General features: G+C 38.2%; 1 pseudogene; it reads left to right on the top strand.

Annotated features, from left to right (window-relative positions):
* Positions 1 to 22887, top strand: part of LOC129353374 (voltage-dependent calcium channel subunit alpha-2/delta-4-like) — a 60153-nt pseudogene extending 37266 nt beyond the window's left edge.
* The last annotated feature ends 252 nt before the right edge of the window (positions 22888 to 23139 follow it).

Genomic DNA, 23139 nt, shown 5'->3' with positions numbered 1-23139 from the left:
TTTTCATCTGCATTTTTCACTGAGGTACCTGCTATAAGGAAAAAGGGTTTTGACTTGAAAAAATCTTGACTCTCAACGAGTCAAGATTTCCTGAACTTACTCTTCTTTGTAAAGTAGGAATCTATAGCTGGATTTGAAATTGAGTCCAGTTCATCCACCCATGATTATTGCCTCCTCCTCTTCATCGCCATCACTGGCTCACTCAGCTTCTTAGGTCAGCCAGAGCTCTCCATCCAGCGTGCAACCTGCCAGAGGAAGAGAGGAAACAGAAACTAGACAAGCCACACAGCGCTGCTGCTGCTGCTGCTGTGTGTGTGTGTGTGTGTGTGTGTGTGTGCGCGCATGCGTATGTGTTCTTGCACACACACACAGAGTTCTCCACAGTATTTCTCAACAGATACTATGTTTTCCTTCTTATTGTTCCCAAAGCCTGGGCCTCATAAGAAGTGTTGCTTTTAGGTTTTATGCTATTGGGTTTAGGACTAAGTTTTGGAAAGCTTTCATGGTATTTTAACTCCATGTAGTTTCCAAAATAGTTTCTAATCTAATGTTTTCTATTCTGAAATATTTTTATACTACAGATGAGTTATCATCAGCATCATCATTTCTTTGAACATTTAATGACCTAATGTCCTTTATTGACCAAAAGGTCATTCTTTACGAATGGCCTAAAAGTTTTCACTTGGAGTTTCCAAAAGAAATAAATATGGTCATCTCTGTTGAATTTAAACCTTCTCTCTCTAATATGAGTTTATTAATGGGAACCAAACAGCAACACAAAAGATGACCAGTAGATTGGACTCTTACACAAAAACTAAATTACTTAAAATTAGGACCAGGACAAAGCATGGTTACTTTTGATTAAAGAACTGCATAGATTTTAACACATTGACATTTTATTGAAAAAAATTGCCTTCTCACCCACCGCGGGTGGTTCTTATCCTCTGAGCTCGGGTCCTCTACCAGAGGCCTGGGAGCTTGAGGGTCCTGCAGTATCTTGGCTGTGCCAAGGACTGCTGCACATTTCTGGACTGAGATGTCTGATGTTGTTCCTGGGATCTGTTGTAGCCACTGCTCCAGTTTGGGGGTTACTGCCGAGGGCCCCGAGGGCCCCGATGACCACAGGCACCACTGTGGTCTTCACCTTCCAGGCCCTCTCCAGTTCCTCCCTGAGGCCCTGGTATTTCTCCAGTTTCTCCTTTTTCCTGATGTTGCAATCACTTGGTATTGCTACATCTACCACAACGGCTTCCTCTGATGTTTATCCACTACGACAATGTCTGGTTGGTTCACCATTACCATTTTTATCTGTCTGGATCTGGAAGTCCCACAGGATCTTAGCTCTGGCGTTCCACCACCTTTGGGGGTGTTTCCACTTTGATCTCGGGTTTCCAGTCCATATTCTGCACAGATGTTTCTGTACACTATGCCTGCCACTTGGTTATGTTGTTCCATGTATGCTTTCCCTGCCAGTATCTTGCACCCTGCTGTTATGTGCTGGACTGTCTCAGGGGCCTCCTTGCACAACCTACACCTTGGGTCTTGTCTGGTGTGGTAGATCTGGCCTCTATTGCTCTGGTGTTTAGGGCCTGTTCCTGGGCGGCCAGGATGAGGGCCTCTGTGCTGTCCTTGAGTCCAGCTTTTTCCAGCCATTGGTAGGATTTACTGATATCAGCCACTTGGGTTATTTGCTGGTGGTACATCCCATGTAGGGGCTTGTCCTCCCATGATGGTATCTCTGGCACCTCAACCTCCGTTCCCTGTTGTCTGAGACATTCACTGAGCACATTGTCTGTTGAGGCTTTGTCCCTGATGTATCTATGGATCTTAGTTGTTTCGTCCTGGACAGTGGTTCTCACACTCACTAGTCCTCTGCCTCCTTCCTTGCGACTCGTGTACAGTCTCAGGGTGCTGGATTTTTGGTGGAACCCTCCATGCATGGTTAGTAGCTTTCTAGTCTTAATATCTGTGGCTTTTATCTCCTCCTTGGCCAGCTAATTATTCCTGCAGGGTATCTGATTACTGGCAAGGCATAGCTGTTTATCGCACAGATTTTGTTCTTGCCATTGAGCTGGCTTCTCAGGACCTGCCTTATTCGTTGGAGGTATTTAGCTGTGGCTCCTTTCCTTGTGACCTCATCGAGGTTGCCATTTGCTTGTGGTATACCTAGGTACTTGTAACTGTCCTCTATGTCTGCTATTGTTCCTTCTGGGAGTGAGACCCCTTCTGTGCGGATGACCTTCGCCCTCTTTGTGATCAGCCGACCACACTTCTCTAGTCCGAATGACATCCAATGTCCTTGCTGTAGATCCTGGTGGTGTGGATCAGTGAGTCGATGTCTCGCTCACTCTTGTCGTACAGCTTGATGTCATCATGTAGAGAAAGTGACTGATGTTGGCCCCATTCTTGAGTCTGTATCCGTATCCAGTCTTGATAATTTGGCTGAGGGGGTTCAGGCCTATGCAGAACAGTAGCAGGGACAGAGCATCTCCTTGGTATATGCCACATTTGATGGACACTTGTGCAAGTAGTTTGCAGTTGGCTTCAAGGGTAGTTTTTCAAATCTAGTCTGTGTCCTTAGGCAAGACCCTTTGAGCTATTGCCTATCTCATACCATGAGAGATTCTAAGATGCATAACATGCAGACTCAGACAAACAAGGTCTGTGCCAGGTGTTGGGGAACCAGAGCACCTTGATGACAAATGGGCTACTGGAACAATATGGAAATGGGCAAGAGGTGAAAACTTGGATCTGTTGGAATGCTACTACTCAAGTAACCCTAATCAGAGAGGTTACATGCAAAGACTGGGGAAGGAATGGTTACTTTGACATCCCCAGTCAACACTAAGCACTAAACAACTAGTAGCTCAGTGTTCCAACATCCGCAAACGACAATTGCTGTCACAACTTGAGATTGATGAGGTGCAACACAAATGCTACGGCAAAAAGGAGGAACCTGGAACTGTGGCCACTTAACTACAAGTCCCCACCCAGACAGGGGATATGCGGCCCCGATGAATGAATCAGAACTGAACGAGACAGCTGCTGACCTGAGAGAGAGAATCATGAACCGAATGACAACCAGGCCTCCTCGGCGCCAATTACAACGGCTGAGTGAAGTACCATCAGAAAGTCTCATTGAGAATGTGAATGCAGCATTGAGAACGATCCCTACCAACACCATAACCATTATATATATATATATATATTTTTTTTAATTATTTTTTTTATTTTTTTTTTGACAACCTCTGTATTTGCGTGTTTCTGGTATGCCCATAAATCTGATGCACAATCAACGTTTAGAAACAACAGCGTTGGTGACGAAGTTGCTAATACTCTGTAACACTGTGTTTAAGTTTTGCTAAAAGCAGTTAGCCTGGTATTTAAGCTTTTCAAGGCTAAAATAGAATCTCAATGCTAAACATGTAGCAGCAGCACAGATGTCCCCAATGCTAATGCTAACACTACAGTTCACATTCTAAAGCATTCCATGAATGATCAGGAGTTCCTCAAACACTTGTACGCTAATGGGTACAGCAACACTTTACACCATTCCATTTGCAAATAAAAGATTAAAAATATTAAATATCTTTGCTGTTGAGCTCATGTGTCTATTCAATAGTTTAGCAACAAAAGGGACTTTTAATTTGAAATGTTGCTTATTTTGGTAATAGTTTGATTAAAACATGATTAATTATGATTAATTATTTACAGATCCTGCAATTTTAATAGAGTCCCACCTCTACCTAAAGTGAAGATACAGGACTTTTGACTGACAGCTTCTGTATTTATCATGGAGGGAAACAGGACACATTAGTAAAGCTTTACAGGCATTTGAGCAAAGGTTGAAATCCTATTTCCATAAATCCAACCATCCATTTTCTATTCCTATGAGAAAAGAAGAGTCCACATTGGACAGGTCACAGGTCCAACACCGGGCAACCTAGAGACACAAAAAAAATAGACAAAAAAAACATGCACACCCTCACACTTAATGGCAACTCAAGAGGCCAGTAGGCATAATGCTTTTGGGCGGGGGAAGAAACCTGCTATACATGCATGTATCCTACCAATCCATGGTAGGATACATGCCATGAATCCGCATGTATATGCTCATTTCTAAGCAGAAAGACGGCACTGTAAGCAAAAGTGCTAACAGCTCCATCCTTTGTACAGAGGTAAGGCTTGAGCGATTTCGATTTCCTGCCCTTAGTCCTTTTTCAGCAAACACAACAAAGTGTTACCTCTGCAGATTCCACCTTGTCCTGCAGCTGTTCTTACACTGTGTGTGTTTGTGTCTCCTATTTTTAGCTATCGGGATACAGATGTCCTTGGAGTGGCTGGAAAAAAGGTTTTGGGCCATTGCCAAGCAGGTGAATGCAAGATGAAAGCACTCATGAGCACTTTGTGGGATGTTTGATAAACTGAATGATGCTGCCTGTTAGTCGTCTTTTTTCTTTTTTAAGTGCCGTCCGTTGCTGACGTTCATATTTATTAGGGGTGCATCGATAAATTGGCCAGCCGAGCCTTGATTTCCTTAATTCTGGGCGATTGGTGATTGGCTGATACTTATCTACCTGGTCTTATCTACCTCAACAAAGGTCTACAAATCAACTGTTCTCTTCTGCTCTGCTGTGAGAGAGGTTTGACTGACAGCGTGACCTACCAGGTCATGTCCAAACCACTGTTATCAACTCAGTAATTTTCTTGCTGTGTTTAGCGACATTTCTCTCAGCAGCTCAGGCATTTAAAAATTGGTAATTGGCCAGAAAACTGAAACTGTGCACTCCTAACAGAGACCTCACAGTACCATTGAACCCTCCTTATTTTATTGTGTTCCTTGGTGCATAATCCTCAATCTGTGAGAAAAAGTGATAAATTGAGATTATCATTCTGTAAACATAAAAACATCTTCATATAGACTACTTGTTGCACTATGTAGAACTAAACATTTCTGTGCTTATTGACACAACAAAGACTCTTTTCCACAATGTTAACGTTTTGAAAAAATTCTTTTTAATTTCTGATACTTACATTCAATAATAAAAATAAAGCAAGCTAAAGATAGTTTTTTCCAGCAGTTTTTTTTTTTTTGTAGCTAAGGATATATTCTGTAGTATCTGTCCTCAATTAAACTGAAACTCAGTCTAAATGTCTGTTGAGCGACAGCAGATAGCTCACAGAGCCCCAAAAGACTCATACATGTTTGTTTGTTTTTTGTTGTTTTTTTGTTTTTTTTGTGGGGGGGGGTGGGTTAGGGGGAGTTATCTGCTTAGTGTATTGCTGTTCACTGCTCTGAACTGTTTGGATCACAAAAATGGAAAATGAAAGATAATCGTGGAACAAGATGTTAACTTATATTTGAACTTGGTACGTTAAGATAATATGAAATAGAAGATACAATCAAAATATTTATCTTTTTATTGTTATTAATGAAGACATTCCTAAATTAACCATAACCAGACCTGTGCAAACATGAAGATAAGATAAAGGAAAAGTGAAAAGAAGGTAGTGAAATCAGTGATTTGCTCTGTTGATTAGGGGTGGGAGCGACTATTTACCGCAAAGCTGCTTCATCTCTAACTAAAATAAATCATCCTACACGGGATGCATGATTCTTCTTCACATTTCCTGCATGGAGCAGATAACATGCAGATGATATGTATTTATGGTGACAAAGGATTTGATGAAAATAGATCCCTGTTAGATGTGTTTTACCTGTTGTGTTCAGCAGGTAAAGGTTCAGGATCAGGCTTCAGTGGAATGCCTATTTTGAGTAACAAGAAATGTTTGGAATCATCAGCTTTACTGGCTTCTGGCTTGCAGTGTTGTTTTTCATCAACTCTCCAAACTGAAACTTTTAATATATATATATATTTTTTTGTATTTCAAATAGTTAAATTTCATTGTCACTCATGCCATAGATCCTGGCCAAGTGATTCTGTTTTTTCATGTTATATTCAACATCAAAATGCCCAGATTCTCAAAACATGAAGATATCAGAAAATACTTTTGTTTTCCCATTTCCTCAAATTATTCCCACCCTAGGAAGGATGTGTGGAGCGTGATAATGTTGAACGGATTTAAATCTGTAGCTTTTTTGTCTTCATCACTTTTTCTTTGTGTGTGTTTCTTCTAGCCCAGTGACACAGATGTAAGTAAACAGGTTTTTTTCTGATTATTTTTACTAATCTCATCAAGCTAAAGTGACCTTCTTTCGTTTGCTTTCAGTGCTCAAATGGGGGGTGTCCTCTGAGCTGTGAAAGTGATGTAAGTACATGACTTGCCTTTTTATATCATGCTCTTCACAAAAGCTATTCCCTTTAATTTTGACAACAAATAACTACAAGAATTAGTTTTCTCATATTTTATCAGGACCTGAGTTGCTACCTAGTCGACAACAATGGCTTCATCCTGCTGTCCAAAGAGAGAAATGAAGTAAGTTTCACTGGCAATTCTGCTCTTGCTGTAACTTTGATGTAGCTTTACACAAACACCACAGTTGTGTAATAAATGATAAGTTATATTTTATTTACAATTAAAACATGAAAGCAGCTAAAAAGGAAGTAACATCTTGTGCCTATCTGTGTGAAATCTTTAATTTTACAGCCATAAAATCAAAATTAGTCTTACATATACATTTGGTCATAATGGAGTTAAAACACTGTAATGTTCTTCTTTAATACAACTTTGATTATGGAGACTTTATTAGCCTTTTAGTTATTTAGTTCACGTTAGCTTTCGACATCTTGTCTTATGTAGTAATTTAAAGACAACAGCTTTGTGTTCATTAAAATAGTCTTCACTATATGAAGACTATTTCAAATACTCTGGATTCATTGTCAACCAGGCAATGAAATGTTTATTTTGATTCTTTGAGTAACAAATTCAATACAACACTCAAATAAAAACAATATCTCATTTGTATCTAGATAGTAACTGCATTAAACTCAAATTTCATCAATTTCATTTTCAGCATCTAAACACTAATCACAGTTTTTGATCATTTTCAAACAACTTTCTTTTTTTTTTTGTCCAGAGTTGGCAAAGTTCCAAAACACCAATCACTTTTATGCTGGACACTTTTGGAAAGATGTAATTACACCAAAACCAAATTGTAATCAGAAATTGGATTTATTAATCTCTTAATCTAAACCAAACTTCAGTCCTCAAAGGTCGGTGTCCTGCAACACCTGAATAGAATAATTAGGTGATTAGCAAGGCTCTGGAGAACTGATCTACACAAGGAGGAGGTAATTAAGCCATTTTATACCTGTGTTTTATACCTGTGGCACATTGAAAAACTGCAGGACACCTTGAGGACTGGAGTTTGACACCCCTGATCTAAACCTTTGATTTCTTAATCTAAACCTTTGAAAGCAAAATATAAAATCACAATATTGACAAATATTGACAATATTGACAAATTACTGTGATCAATATGTTTTTTTTTTATTTATTTAGGTTTTTCCTCTGTTGGTATTTCAAAGTGTCTTAGTATCTTTCTTATTTGCAATGTCACTGACTAGGCCAACACATAGAAGCCCACCTAAATATGACAAAACATTTAAAGTAACATGATGACTTTCTTGTGATTATTATTAATATTGTAATTTTCCTAGTAAGTGGGAATCACATCAATGTGGATCTGTTACATTTAAATAGTTACTCCCATTCAGCTGATTTTTCAATGCAATTATCAAATAACAACTAGTTTTTTTAATTTTTTAACGGATGTTTTATATTTCTTCCAGTAAAAAGAAACATGCTGATAAAATGACTTTTTACCAAACTCTCCCAATGACTTTAGTAGTTTGGGATTTAATCTAACATAAGAATAAAGTCATAAAATGCATCAGTTTCATCTGCAATGCTTTGTAGTCCTGCATTGTATTTCAAAGATCTGCATTAAGCAAAAGGTACATATTGATTAAATTCTTTTTAAAGATATTTTTCCTTATGGTGTTGAGCAAAGTCTTTATGAAATTAATTTAAGTTTTATTTATTTATAAACCCATAGGTCCAGGCTACTTGGAATCCCAAAGCTGCATCTTTTATAATTATTCAGATTTAGCTGTGAAACTGCTCTTCATCTCTCTGACTGTTATTTTGGATGAAAGGAATGTCAGGGTTTTGTGACTCTTTGGATCATTTTATGGTCTTATCAAAACATCTGGATGGCTCATGGGATTTAAATGCAGATTAGGATTTAACCCACGTGTTTATGCTGCATTAAGGAGATTACAGCAGCTGTTGCACCTGCTTGCATCATGTGACCTTGGTGAAGTGTTATAGAGAGGTACCAATTTGAAAAAGGTCTGATGGCTGATATCCATGCAGGGAAAATTCATCAAGCCAGCTGATCAAAAAACTGTATGATGATGTGTCCGTCAGACAAGACTGAAGAGCAGGCCAGGCCCAAGCCTCCATGGAGCCCTAAGCATCATGTGGTTTTGCTGCCCTCTAGTTCTGCTAACAATGTGGATGGCTGCAATCAGCAATGCGATCATTAGACCATTCACACACCTACAATAACCGTATTGCATCTCTGGCGGTGCTATTTACATAATATACATGTATAATAGGATACATTTATTGGCCAACTGATTTATTGACCAGCTGATATCTCGGCGCCAATTCCCTTAATTTTGGGGGATCATGATTGGCCGATACTTACATGTGAAGCTGATCTTATCCCCTAATCTTATCTTCGACAGCAAAGGTTCAAAAATCAGCCTCTGTCACTTTTCTGCTATACAGAGAGAGGTGTGACTGACAAACTGGCCCACTAAATCAGGTCTGCACGATTACAGTTAACAATATTCACTCCACTGTTGCCAACTCAGCGACTTTCTTGCTACATTAAGCAACATTTCATACAAAAAAAAAATCAATGTCAACCAAAATCAAAATCAGCAGGCCGAGCTTTTTAAAGACCATTAACCAGAGATCGGCCAGAAAACTGCAATCGGTGCAGCTCAACTTAAGATGGACTACATCATACACACATATTCATATTATTTGATTAAATACATTTCTCTTACGCAAAACTGCAATCACTAAAAATGTAATTTATACCAGGTGAGTTTTTCTCATTGAGAATGTGGACCGGTACAGGACTGTTTCTGAGCCTTCAAATGATTTTAACAGAAGTTTCACATAACTTTGAAGTTGATGTAAAAATAATGTTTGTTTTAGCCACATGAATGATTATGCTCAGCAGCAAACAACAAATCCCAACACCAGCATAGAGCAGCTCATCATGTTATCATGTAGCAGCTCATCATGTTATCATGTAGCAGCTCATCATGTTATCATGTAGCAGCTCATCATGTTATATAGCAGCTCATCATGTTATCATGTAGCAGCTCATCATGTTATCATGTAGCAGCTCATCATGTTATCATGTAGCAGCTCATCATGTTATCATGTAGCAGCTCATCATGTTATCATGTAGCAGCTCATCATGTTATCATGTAGCAGCTCAACATGTTATCATGTAGCAGCTCATCATGTTATATAGCAGCTCATCATGTTATCATGTAGCAGCTCATCATGTTATCATGTAGCAGCTCATCATGTTATCATGTAGCAGCTCATCATGTTATCATGTAGCAGCTCAACATTTTATCATGCAGCAGCTCATCATGTTATATAGCAGCTCATCATGTTATCATGTAGCAGCTCATCAGTTATCATGTAGCAGCTCATCATGTTATCATGTAGCAGCTCATCATGTTATCATGTAGCAGCTCAACATGTTATCATGTAGCAGCTCATCATGTTATCATGTAGCAGCTCATCATGTTATCATGTAGCAGCTCAACATGTTATCATGTAGCAGCTCATCATGTTATCATGCAGCAGCTCAACATGTTATCATGTAGCAGCTCATCATGTTATCATGTAGCAGCTCATCATGTTATCATGTAGCAGCTCATCATGTTATCATGTAGCAGCTCATCATGTTATCATGTAGCAGCTCAACATGTTATCATAGCAGCTCATCATGTTATCATGTAGCAGCTCATCATGTTATCATGTAGCAGCTCATCATGTTATCATGTAGCAGCTCAACATGTTATCATGCAGCAGCTCATCATGTTATATAGCAGCTCATCATGTTATCATGTAGCAGCTCATCATGTTATCATGTAGCAGCTCATCATGTTATCATGTAGCAGCTCATCATGTTATCATGTAGCAGCTCATCATGTTATCATGTAGCAGCTCAACATGTTATCATGCAGCAGCTCATCATGTTATATAGCAGCTCATCATGTTATCATGTAGCAGCTCATCATGTTATCATGTAGCAGCTCATCATGTTATCATGTAGCAGCTCATCATGTTATCATGTAGCAGCTCAACATGTTATCATGTAGCAGCTCATCATGTTATCATGTAGCAGCTCATCATGTTATCATGTAGCAGCTCATCATGTTATCATGTAGCAGCTCATCATGTTATCATGTAGCAGCTCAACATGTTATCATGCAGCAGCTCATCATGTTATATAGCAGCTCATCATGTTATCATGTAGCAGCTCATCATGTTATCATGTAGCAGCTCATCATGTTATCATGTAGCAGCTCATCATGTTATCATGTAGCAGCTCATCATGTTATCATGTAGCAGCTCAACATGTTATCATGCAGCAGCTCATCATGTTATATAGCAGCTCATCATGTTATCATGTAGCAGCTCATCATGTTATCATGTAGCAGCTCATCATGTTATCATGTAGCAGCTCATCATGTTATCATGCAGCAGCTCATCATGTTATCATGTAGCAGCTCATCATGTTATCATGTAGCAGCTCATCATGTTATCATGTAGCAGCTCATCATGTTATCATGTAGCAGCTCAACATGTTATCATGTAGCAGCTCATCATGTTATCATGTAGCAGCTCATCATGTTATCATGTAGCAGCTCATCATGTTATCATATAGCAGCTCATCATGTTATCATGTAGCAGCTCATCATGTTATCATGTAGCAGCTCATCATGTTATCATGCAGCAGCTCATCATGTTATCATGTAGCAGCTCATCATGTTATCATGTAGCAGCTCATCATGTTATCATGTAGCAGCTCATCATGTTATCATGTAGCAGCTCAACATGTTATCATGTAGCAGCTCATCATGTTATCATGCAGCAGCTCATCATGTTATATAGCAGCTCATCATGTTATCATGTAGCAGCTCATCATGTTATCATGTAGCAGCTCAACATGTTATCATGTAGCAGCTCATCATGTTATCATGCAGCAGCTAATCATGTTTATCATGCAGCAGCTCATCATGTTATCATGCAGCAGCTCATTATGTTATCATGTAGCAGCTCATCATGTTATCATGTAGCAGCTCATCATGTTATCATGTAGCAGCTCAACATGTTATCATGTAGCAGCTCATCATGTTATATAGCAGCTCATCATGTTATCATGTAGCAGCTCATCATGTTATCATGTAGCAGCTCATCATGTTATCATGTAGCAGCTCATCATGTTATCATGTAGCAGCTCATCATGTTATCATGTAGCAGCTCATCATGTTATCATGTAGCAGCTCAACATGTTATCATGCAGCAGCTCATCATGTTATATAGCAGCTCATCATGTATCATGTAGCAGCTCATCATGTTATCATGTAGCAGCTCATCATGTTATCATGCAGCAGCTCTCATGTTATCATGTAGCAGCTCATCATGTTATCATGTAGCAGCTCAACATGTTATCATGTAGCAGCTCATCATGTTATCATGTAGCAGCTCATCATGTTATCATGTAGCAGCTCAACATGTTATCATGCAGCAGCTCATCATGTTATATAGCAACTCATCATGTTATCATGTAGCAGCTCATCATGTTATCATGTAGCAGCTCATCATGTTATCATGTAGCAGCTCATCATGTTATCATGTAGCAGCTCATCATGTTATGTAGCAGCTCAACATGTTATCATGCAGCAGCTCATCATGTTATATAGCAGCTCATCATGTTATCATGTAGCAGCTCATCATGTTATCATGTAGCAGCTCATCATGTTATCATGTAGCAGCTCATCATGTTATCATGTAGCAGCTCAACATGTTATCATGTAGCAGCTCATCATGTTATCATGTAGCAGCTCATCATGTTATCATGTAGCAGCTCATCATGTTATCATGTAGCAGCTCAACATGTTATCATGCAGCAGCTCATCATGTTATAGCAGCATCATGTTATCATGTAGCAGCTCATCATGTTATCATGTAGCAGCTCATCATGTTATCATGTAGCAGCTCATCATGTTATCATGTAGCAGCTCAACATGTTATCATGCAGCAGCTCATCATGTTATATAGCAGCTCATCATGTTATCATGTAGCAGCTCATCATGTTATCATGTAGCAGCTCATCATGTTATCATGTAGCAGCTCATCATGTTATCATGCAGCAGCTCATCATGTTATCATGTAGCAGCTCATCATGTTATCATGTAGCAGCTCATCATGTTATCATGTAGCAGCTCATCATGTTATCATGTAGCAGCTCAACATGTTATCATGTAGCAGCTCATCATGTTATCATGTAGCAGCTCATCATGTTATCATGTAGCAGCTCATCATGTTATCATATAGCAGCTCATCATGTTATCATGTAGCAGCTCATCATGTTATCATGTAGCAGCTCATCATGTTATCATGCAGCAGCTCATCATGTTATCATGTAGCAGCTCATCATGTTATCATGTAGCAGCTCATCATGTTATCATGTAGCAGCTCAACATGTTATCATGTAGCAGCTCATCATGTTATCATGCAGCAGCTCATCATGTTATATAGCAGCTCATCATGTTATCATGTAGCAGCTCATCATGTTATCATGTAGCAGCTCAACATGTTATCATGTAGCAGCTCATCATGTTATCATGCAGCAGCTCATCATGTTATCATGCAGCAGCTCATCATGTTATCATGCAGCAGCTCATTATATCATGTAGCAGCTCATCATGTTATCATGTAGCAGCTCATCATGTTATCATGTAGCAGCTCAACATGTTATCATGTAGCAGCTCATCATGTTATATAGCAGCTCATCATGTTATCATGTAGCAGCTCATCATGTTATCATGTAGCAGCTCATCATGTTATCATGTAGCAGCTCATCATGTTATCATGTAGCAGCTCATCATGTTATCATGTAGCAGCTCATCATGTTATCATGTAGCAGCTCAACATGTTATCATGCAGCAGCTCATCATGTTATATAGCAGCTCATCATGTTATCATGTAGCAGCTCATCATGTTATCATGTAGCAGCTCATCATGTTATCATGCAGCAGCTCATCATGTTATCATGTAGCAGCTCATCATGTTATCATGTAGCAGCTCATCATGTTATCATGTAGCAGCTCATCATGTTATCATGTAGCAGCTCAACATGTTATCATGTAGCAGCTCATCATGTTATCATGTAGCAGCTCATCATGTTATCATGTAGCAGCTCATCATGTTATCATATAGCAGCTCATCATGTTATCATGTAGCAGCTCATCATGTTATCATATAGCAGCTCATCATGTTATCATGCAGCAGCTCATCATGTTATCATGTAGCAGCTCATCATGTTATCATGTAGCAGCTCATCATGTTATCATGTAGCAGCTCAACATGTTATCATGTAGCAGCTCATCATGTTATCATGCAGCAGCTCATCATGTTATATAGCAGCTCATCATGTTATCATGTAGCAGCTCATCATGTTATCATGTAGCAGCTCAACATGTTATCATGTAGCAGCTCATCATGTTATCATGCAGCAGCTCATCATGTTATCATGCAGCAGCTCATCATGTTATCATGCAGCAGCTCATTATGTTATCATGTAGCAGCTCATCATGTTATCATGTAGCAGCTCATCATGTTATCATGTAGCAGCTCAACATGTTATCATGTAGCAGCTCATCATGTTATCATGTAGCAGCTCATCATGTTATCATGTAGCAGCTCATCATGTTATCATGTAGCAGCTCATCATGTTATCATATAGCAGCTCATCATGTTATCATGTAGCAGCTCATCATGTTATCATGTAGCAGCTCATCATGTTATCATATAGCAGCTCATCATTTATCATATAGCAGCTCATCATGTTATCATGTAGCAGCTCATCATGTTATCATGTAGCAGCTCATCATGTTATCATGTAGCAGCTCATCATGTTATCATGTAGCAGCTCATCATGTTATCATGTAGCAGCTCATCATGTTATCATATAGCAGCTCATCATGTTATCATGTAGCAGCTCATCATGTTATCATATAGCAGCTCATCATGTTATCATGTAGCAGCTCATCATGTTATCATGTAGCAGCTCATCATGTTATCATATAGCAGCTCATCATGTTATCATATAGCAGCTCATCATGTTATCATGTAGCAGCTCATCATGTTATCATGTAGCAGCTCATCATGTTATCATGTAGCAGCTCATCATGTTATATAGCATCTTATCATGTTATCATGTAGCAGCTCATCATGTTATATAGCATCTCATCATGTTATCATATAGCAGCCATCATGTTATCATGCAGCAGCTCATCATGTTATCATATAGCAGCCCATCATGTTATCATGCAGCAGCTCATTATGTTATCATGTAGCAGCCTATCATGTTATATAGCAGCTCATCATGTTATCATGTAGCAGCTCATCATGTTATATAGCATCTCATCATGTTATCATATAGCAGCCCATCATGTTATCATGCAGCAGCTCATCATGTTATCATGTAGCAGCTCATCATGTTATCATGTAGCAGCTCATCATGTTATATAGCAGCTCATCATGTTATCATGTAGCAGCTCATCATGTTATCATATAGCAGCTCATCATGTTATCATATAGCAGCTCATCATGTTATCATGTAGCAGCTCATCATGTAGCCTGAAGTAATGACATTTTGCTCGACATTGAGATGTTTTAATTATTGTTATCAAACGTTATGAAATACGCCGTTTTCAAGCCAAAATACCTCAGAAATATACTAAGCCAACCATGAAAATCAACTCATTGAAAGTTTAAACCCAGTTTCATACAAACACAAAGACCCCAGCGTAAATTTGTCTATTCCTGGTCGCTATCAAGCTAATTTTCCATTAGCAGCTTTACTAATCTTTTACATTACATTACGTTACCAAGACACATTAAAACAAACCTTTATCTTGACTTTTTTCTATTTTTCCTCTTTCTTTTCTCTGTCCCTGAAGAATAAGTCCGTTTTTGAGACATAGTTTTGGTAACTTAACTTCTGACCGGAGCTTTCCACGTTGCAGCTCATGTTACCAGCGACGCGTGCGGTATCTACCGCGGCCACCAGGGGCCCCCAAGAGCAATTTCTTTTCCTTCTTATCCATAAAATTATTTCTACATACGTTATCAAATACATATTATTATAAAAACAAATCACTTCATGGTGAAATTGTGTGTTTTTAATATTATAATGACATAGAAATTATTACATTTACATTTTGCATTTCTTTCATGCATCAAACAGTTTTGATGCACCAAAGTTGCCTGTTTTTAGACTTATTAAATTATGTCAGTAGACTTTTTATGAGGCTGAGTGGGACAGGATTTGTAAAAATTTAAGTTCCAGAGGAGTTTGTGTGGAAGACAGAAACGGATTAGAAATCTGACGTCCACATGAGATCTGGATTAACTGCTAAGAGTCATAGCGAACTGCTGGAGGATTAATCCTCCAAGTTGCTATTAATATACTTTCACCACATTCACACACATCCAACACGTCGGTTGTACTGTACAAAACAGATAATGATTCTATTTGAACCTTTTATAAATAAAAAAGGTTTAATTGTTAAGGTTTAGATTCACCAGCGAAGTGGTGTTCTAATGTAGAAAATACAACTACCCAGAAATAGTCTGATCTAATGTGACCTACAGAAGAAGCTCATTTTTCATTTGCATGTTGACTGTATTCCCAGTGGCATTACTAAGCATATGACAAAGTGCTACTTTGACATGTTTGCTGAGCTCTGAGTTTTGCAGGCAGGTGTGGAAACACTAAGAATCTACCGAGCGCTACACCACCATTCTGTAAAGATTAGGCCTATAGAATATTGCTGGTACAACAAACATTATTACAGTAGAGAAATTACATAATTTCTAATAAGAATAAACAAGAGCCGAGAAAATTGAAAGGGAACATGGCGATCCAGCAAAAAGCAAAAAAGGCTTGAGCAGAGAATTTTAAGTTTGTGTCGCAAAAATGTTAACTATGGTCTCCAAATATCTGTGATTCATCCTCAAAATTAGAAACTAGAAAACTGAAGGAATTAAACATTTTTCTATAAATAGATCTGAAATTTATTTTCAGAGAACAAACACAGACTATTAGCGACTGTCAAACAAAGTTGCCGAGCAGCTGAATAGGGGAATCCTTGTTGATGCGCCAGCTGATCAAAATGCAATCCAGGATGCATTTAGATGATTTATTTTGGACAATATCCAAGGAAGAGCAGTGTCCAAGCAGCATAAAAATGGATCCATAAGATTAAACAGTGATTAAAGACAAAGATATCCTAACTTAAGGCGGTCAGCAAAAAGTAGACCTTCCCCATCACCCACTCACTAACGTCACCCAGGTGAGCAACAGGTGATCTATAATCACTGACAACACCACGTGATCCAGCGCTGCTCCTGTCCACAACATTCCGGCCCCTAATTATTACATCATTACACAGTAATAATTACTCATACAACAACATAACCTAAGATATGCGCTGCATCAAAACTCACATTGAGACATTACATTCAAATACTCCATGAAAGTTTTTTTTCAAAATAATCCATCCATAGTCAGTCAGTCATACCCCAGAGGTTACCCTGTTAAAGTTGAGGCACATATTCTTTAATCCATCTCTTTCAGAAAAGATCAGACATATTGGAGAATAAGATAAGCAATGTGCAGATCTTTAGCTACAATGACAGGATGTTTAAAATCATGTCAGAATTATGTCTGACATGATTCTGAGACGTCCTCCAACAAAATCATCCACCAAAACAGGATTTAACTTGTATATGTCACTCCTTGGTTTGAAGAGGGTTAGGGTCTCCGTTTTGGAGATAGGAGGTTTATTCAGAATATCTTTCCTTCTGACAGAACTTATCTGCATCTCAGCATCCAATGAAAGAAATCCAGTATGTAGCTCAACCCTATGATGAGCACCTTCAAACTGGGTTGTTTCAGATGCTGACTGAAAATATGTCTTGTTTATTTTGTGATGCAAAAGCAATGTTTTAAATCTGAAAATCCAACCCATCACTCTGACGAGACGAGTCCAGGATGAAGCACGACGAATCAAAAGAGACAAAGGATGATCGTCATCTTGTCCAGGGGAAACATCAACAGAAGTAGACACTTTGACTTCAGGGTCTTCATGAAGTCCTGCAAGTTCTCTGGGTTAACAGGCCAATCTGTCTGTGGCTGTGTAAGAAATGCACGACCAGAGAATCATGTAGTGACATCACACAAGGTCTTACTGGCCAACTCTAAAAACTTAGAGGCTTCCTTTGACAGCCCCATCTGCCCATCATGGCTGCTCTCAGGAAAATCTATCTTGAATTGTTGTTTCTATAGGTTAATTTAACTCCTTCTAATTTATACTTGTGACTTAGGGTGACTTTTATAAGAGTTCTGCAACAGGAAATTATTTCACAGGCTGATGTTGTCAAACTTCTAATATACAAGAAAAATATGACCTCTCCTGCATCCCAATGGTATTCCATTGTTTTTCACAAGCATAATCACATTTTTTACATATGTACTGTTATGGGTGACAACGCCAAACTGAATCTTCTGCGTTATTATGCTCTGATTTGTATTTTTTACATTCTGACAGAAACCAGTCAGAACAGCAGTTCAGTGTACATGTACAGGATACATGAAGCACTTGTTTTTGAGCCGCTAACATTAATTTAAATAGAACAGTTCTATATGTTTATGTAATGGGAGTATAATAAAACACAATATTCTTTGCAGGTTGGTCGTTTCTTTGGAGAGGTGGATGGGTCCGTCATGGCTTCACTGATCAAAATGGGAATGTTTAAAAAGTAGGACTTTGTCAGACACCTTTCAGCTGAGCCGTTCTGTCTGCTGCCAACCTCAACCCAACCTGAATGTCTATTTGCAGAGTATCTCTGTTTGACTACCAGGCTATGTGCAAGAACAGCCACCATCATGCCAGCAGTGCTAGACCTTTGCTTAGTGTAAGTCTCTTAGAACACTTTGCAACTTGATATAAAATAAAAGAGTTCTGACAGCATAGATCAGAATGAATCACAGGAAATCATTTATTATTACTGTTCTTATTATTGTGTGTAGTTCAACATATATTTTTCTTTTGAAATTTTGAAAATTCCTTCCTCCTGTTTAGCCGTTCTACATGATTTTGGCTTTGATGAGATGGGTCTTCTCCAACGCTTTGATGTAAGTATCTGAATCTGTATCTGTAATGGGGGATCAGTGCTGTATACTCTGTGATTACTACAGATCTGATTTCCACCACTTAAACATTGGTACTAAAGAAAGTTTCAACTTTTGGGTCCCAACCCAGCATTTTAATGTTTACAATCAGTGACTCCTGGTAAATCAAACTACTGTTTTTTATCCTTTAGGTTTGTGCTGGACTTCAACTTCTGTGGTCTCTGGCACTCTGACTACTTTGTTGATGGTAAGATGGCGTTAATAAGGTAATCAATCTCAGTTATTAAGCTCTCTTAATAAAAAATTCTATTCTATGTTCTTCTGTTTTAGCTTCTCTTCATTGTTTCCCTGTTAAATCCAGAATAAAATATAAGATTCTCTTTATAACCAACTGTTCCATCATACACCAGAGACCTGATTGGTCCATATATTCCTAACAGAACACTTTGCTCTCAGACTGCAGGTTCACTGCTGGTTCCTATAATTATTAAAAGTAGAATATGAGTCAGATCCTTTAGTTCTCAGACTCCTCTGCTGTGGAACCAGCTCTCAGTTTTAGTCTGTGACACAGACAACCTGTCTTGTTTTAACACTAAGTGTAAAACTTTCCATTGTAGCTTAGGCTATAGTAGCTATAGGATGGTTATAGTAGTTTAGGCTATCGTTTGTAGCTATGTAAGTTTGTCCTCCTGCAGATCTAGTCTACAGGACAAATTGACCACTTCTTCTGGATCTGCTATGTTCCGCTCGTCTCAAAATTAACTTTAGTTGCTGTTATTTCAACTTTAAGCTTCCTGTTCTCTCTGTCTGTTACTCTTCATTGTAGCCACTTCTGATCTGGCAGTTTTAATGTTTTCTTTCATGAAAAATATGATAAAGCAGATCCTGTTTTTCAGTGTTTAGCTTGGTCTCCTGTAAAGGTGCTGGTCAAGCTTTTGCTGTAAATGCATAAGCATACTTTTCTTTTAAATCCATCTCATAACTCATCTCAGATGTGCTTCTCTTCTAGATGAAGCCTCTAAGAGAGCTACAACTGTCATTAATGTCTTATTTTTGACTTCTACACGGTACTCCTGAATTAGAGCTAATGTGGTTTTTTGTGTGTGTGTGCTGTGTATTCTCAAACCACCAGTCGGTGGATTGCTGCAAAGTTACTGACATAATGCAGGTCGTTATCTGATGTTGCTCCGTCCAGGAGTGAATGCAGAAAGTCAATGACTCGATGCAATCTGCTGGATTTCTTAAAACAGAAACATTTTTTAACTAATTTTTTCATAATTAGAACCTGAATGAACTGCATTCTATTAGGCTCGATTGGAATGATTTTATTATTTATTTTTATTTTGAATTTGAAACACAATGTCTGTGATTATCTCGAGCTGCTTTATGCTCTAAAACCAGCTGCTTTAGAGCAATAAGCTCCTCTAAAGTATTTAGATGAGTCTGCATCCAAACTCAGTGAAACCTGTCTTGTATTTGTATTTTGTCAACAAGATCAAAGATTAGATTAGTTTTCATTATTTCTGGTACTTTTGATGATTGTGTTGTACTTCCTTTGTTTGAATTGGATTTATTGACAAACATTCATGAAGTTAAGTCATTTTAACCTTGTTTTGTAAACATGCAATGAATAAATCAGTTTTCAGTTTTTTTGCACCAAAGAGTTAAAAATATATCGTGTTCACTGAGTCTCTTTTATATGTATGTCGTACTTGAAATTTTGAATTGACATTTATGACTGTATACAAAATTCAAAACTTATTTAGCGTAACACAATAGGTCCTGCAAAATTTTCTTTTGCAAGGGAATGCATAAAAAAGTTTTTTTTTCCCCATGCTCGATGGGGGCGCGGTAAGATATGGAGGAGACTGAGTGAGCAGCTGTTTGTTGTCTTGCTACAGTACAGTTAGGCTCATCTGTTGCTTCTGGAATCATTTCAATAGAGTGTTCATAGTTAATGACAGGTGCTGCTTCATTCATTAGTTCTTTTTGTCCAGAAACCAAACTCATTCTGAAACTGTGAGTGATAATTATGATGTCTGGAGATGTGATATTTTTGCTCTACGTTTCGTCATTTGACAGCTTTATCTCTCATTTTCAAATGCAACACGCTGTTTCATTTTCATCATCATCATCATCATCATCATCATCATCATTTCCAACACCATCTTCTCACTCTGTGTGGTCACTACCATTCTCCATGCATTCAGCCAAAGCTGGCTATCACACATGTGAGTACAACATGACCGAGTGTGTGGTGGTATTAGGACAACTACGAAGAAAATCTTGTTTTAAATCCATCTCATCTGAACTGATCAGGAATGTAAACTTTTGCATGTTGTGCTTTTGTATTTTCAGCTCATAAGCAAAAGAAAGTGGATGCGCTGCAGCCCTGTGACACTGCATACCCCGGCTTCATGTATGACTCATCGGTCAGGGAAGCCAACAGTCTCATTAAGTGTGGACGCTGTCAGAAGTAAGGATGTTAAAAACACACACACACACACACACACACACACACACACACACACACACACACACACACACACACACACACACACAGGGTTACTTGTACAATCAAGAAACTATTGAAATAGATCCCATCTGAAGTAGGCTGATCTAGTGACATTTAAGAATAAATGAAAAACAAAATAACAGACTTTGAAAAGCCATTTCTAAATATTTGGAACTTCAGGGACGACAGTTGTGAAGCCATTTTCTTGGAGCAAAATGGCTCCAAGAATCCAAGAACAAATCTACAATGAAGACAAATTATCATAAGAGTGTAACATAGAGTTATGGTATGAGAGCCTTCAGATATTACGTATGCTGCTGTTGATACAGCACAACACCTGCATTCATAGCAGGTGTTGTGGAATTGTGGTATTTTACAATTCAGGATTTATTTTTTTTGCAGCATATTGCCATCTTCACTTGATTATTACTAGCCATAAAGGACTTGGAGGCAGTTCAACTTTGCTAGTTTATTGCAGAAATGCTTTTTCAAAGGAGCTAACGGTTTTATTGATAATCTTGCTTATGCATGTTCAATGTGTTGTCTGTCAACACAGTTTTGAAGGGAAATCCACTGAATTGTGAATTATTATTATGGCTGGGTTTTTCACTTAGTCCAGGCTTTAGTGAGGCTGCATTGTGGGATAATAATCAGCTTTAGTTTTTTTTTTTCTTCTACTCATCTCTGTTCAAACATTTCTAGGTGACATATTTTTTAATAATATTATTTTCTTCTATGGTTTATTAAACTGTAAAACACATAATTAAAATCACTTTGTTAAAAAAAGATATGCTTAAAACTAAAAACGCCTCGTTGTTTTGTTCCCTTATCAACATCACCGATTTTGAATTTCTGAAGTTTGCATTCAATTACTGTTCAAGCTTTTAAGAAATCTGATATAACTTCATTCAAATACAAAAAATTAAATTCCTTAAAAGCAATGAAATAGACCTTTATTCAATATATGATCCAGATATTCATTTCAGCCTCCTATTAATCTTAATCAACATAAAGGCGATTAAGGTTTGTGGCATATAGATGATACTAATAAAAGAAGCAGCTTTTAAGGAGTAGTACCTATTTTCCAGATACAGTGTGCTATTGTATAGCACAATCAAGTTACTATGGTGTTATCAGTTTTTATAAGAATAATATATGTATCAAATATGATTTAAAAGAAATGTGGCTTTTAATTTAATGCCTTGACTGTGGTCTTTGTTGCTTTAAATTCACTTGGCATCATTGTTTATGTTTCAGGATGTTTGTGGTGCAGCAGGTCCCTGACAGTAACTTGGTTCTGGTTGTGACACAAGCCACCTGTGACTGCTCCCGTCAGTTTGGACCCATCCTGCTGCAGCCAAAGGAAATTAAATATATCCTTCTGCTGTTCAACAAAATGGCTCCCAACTAAATGCATATGTAGGTTCTGTTCTGGCCTTTGAAAAAGTAAAAAATAAATAAATAAGAGAGAAATCTCTGATATCGTCTCGTCAGTAGCTGCCGTGCCTTGAGATCTAGTCAGCACTGGCCCTGTGTGTGCAAAGCTTTTCTTAATATCTATAAACATAATGCAACTGTGAAGTGCAACAGGATGAAATCTCAGAAGGTGCGAAGGCGTCCAGAGTCCTGTCACTCCTACCACCCAAAGGTCAGCGCTGAAAATGAACATGTTAATTTTGTTGTAGGATTATATTTTTAAGTGCTGAGCAACTATGTAGGTAAAATCTTGGTATGTTTTAGCAAATATTTTTAACAAAATGTGTGATTGGGTGCACCAGGAGGATGCTAAGGACTGTGGAGGAGCATCTACCATCTTCGTGTCCCTTTGTCTTTTTGCTGCATCTCTGCTTTTCTCAGTGGTCCTCCAGTGGAAATAAACCAGGAAAAACCCATCAAACCACCAGAAGACAAGAAAACACCAAGCATTTTTCTGCTGTAGTCAGTTTTAAATAAGCATTGTGTGTTTGTTTTTTGCTACCGGTGTGTAGGATAATTACGTTTTTTTTCTTTATCCATAATATTTTGTTTAATTCAATTTAGAATATTTTGAAATAAGTAGTCAAAAATATTTAGAAGCAGAAACAGCAGCCAACTCTCCTGAGCTGACTTGATACCAGGGAAGTTGTTGCCT

Source organism: Poeciliopsis prolifica, unplaced genomic scaffold (genome assembly GCF_027474105.1).
Source record: "Poeciliopsis prolifica strain line A6 unplaced genomic scaffold, Auburn_PproV2 SCAFFOLD089, whole genome shotgun sequence".
In the NCBI taxonomy this organism is placed as follows: Eukaryota; Metazoa; Chordata; class Actinopteri; order Cyprinodontiformes; family Poeciliidae; genus Poeciliopsis; species Poeciliopsis prolifica.
The sequence above is the reverse complement of the archived record's forward strand: the minus strand, read 5'-3'. Positions and strand labels throughout refer to the sequence as shown.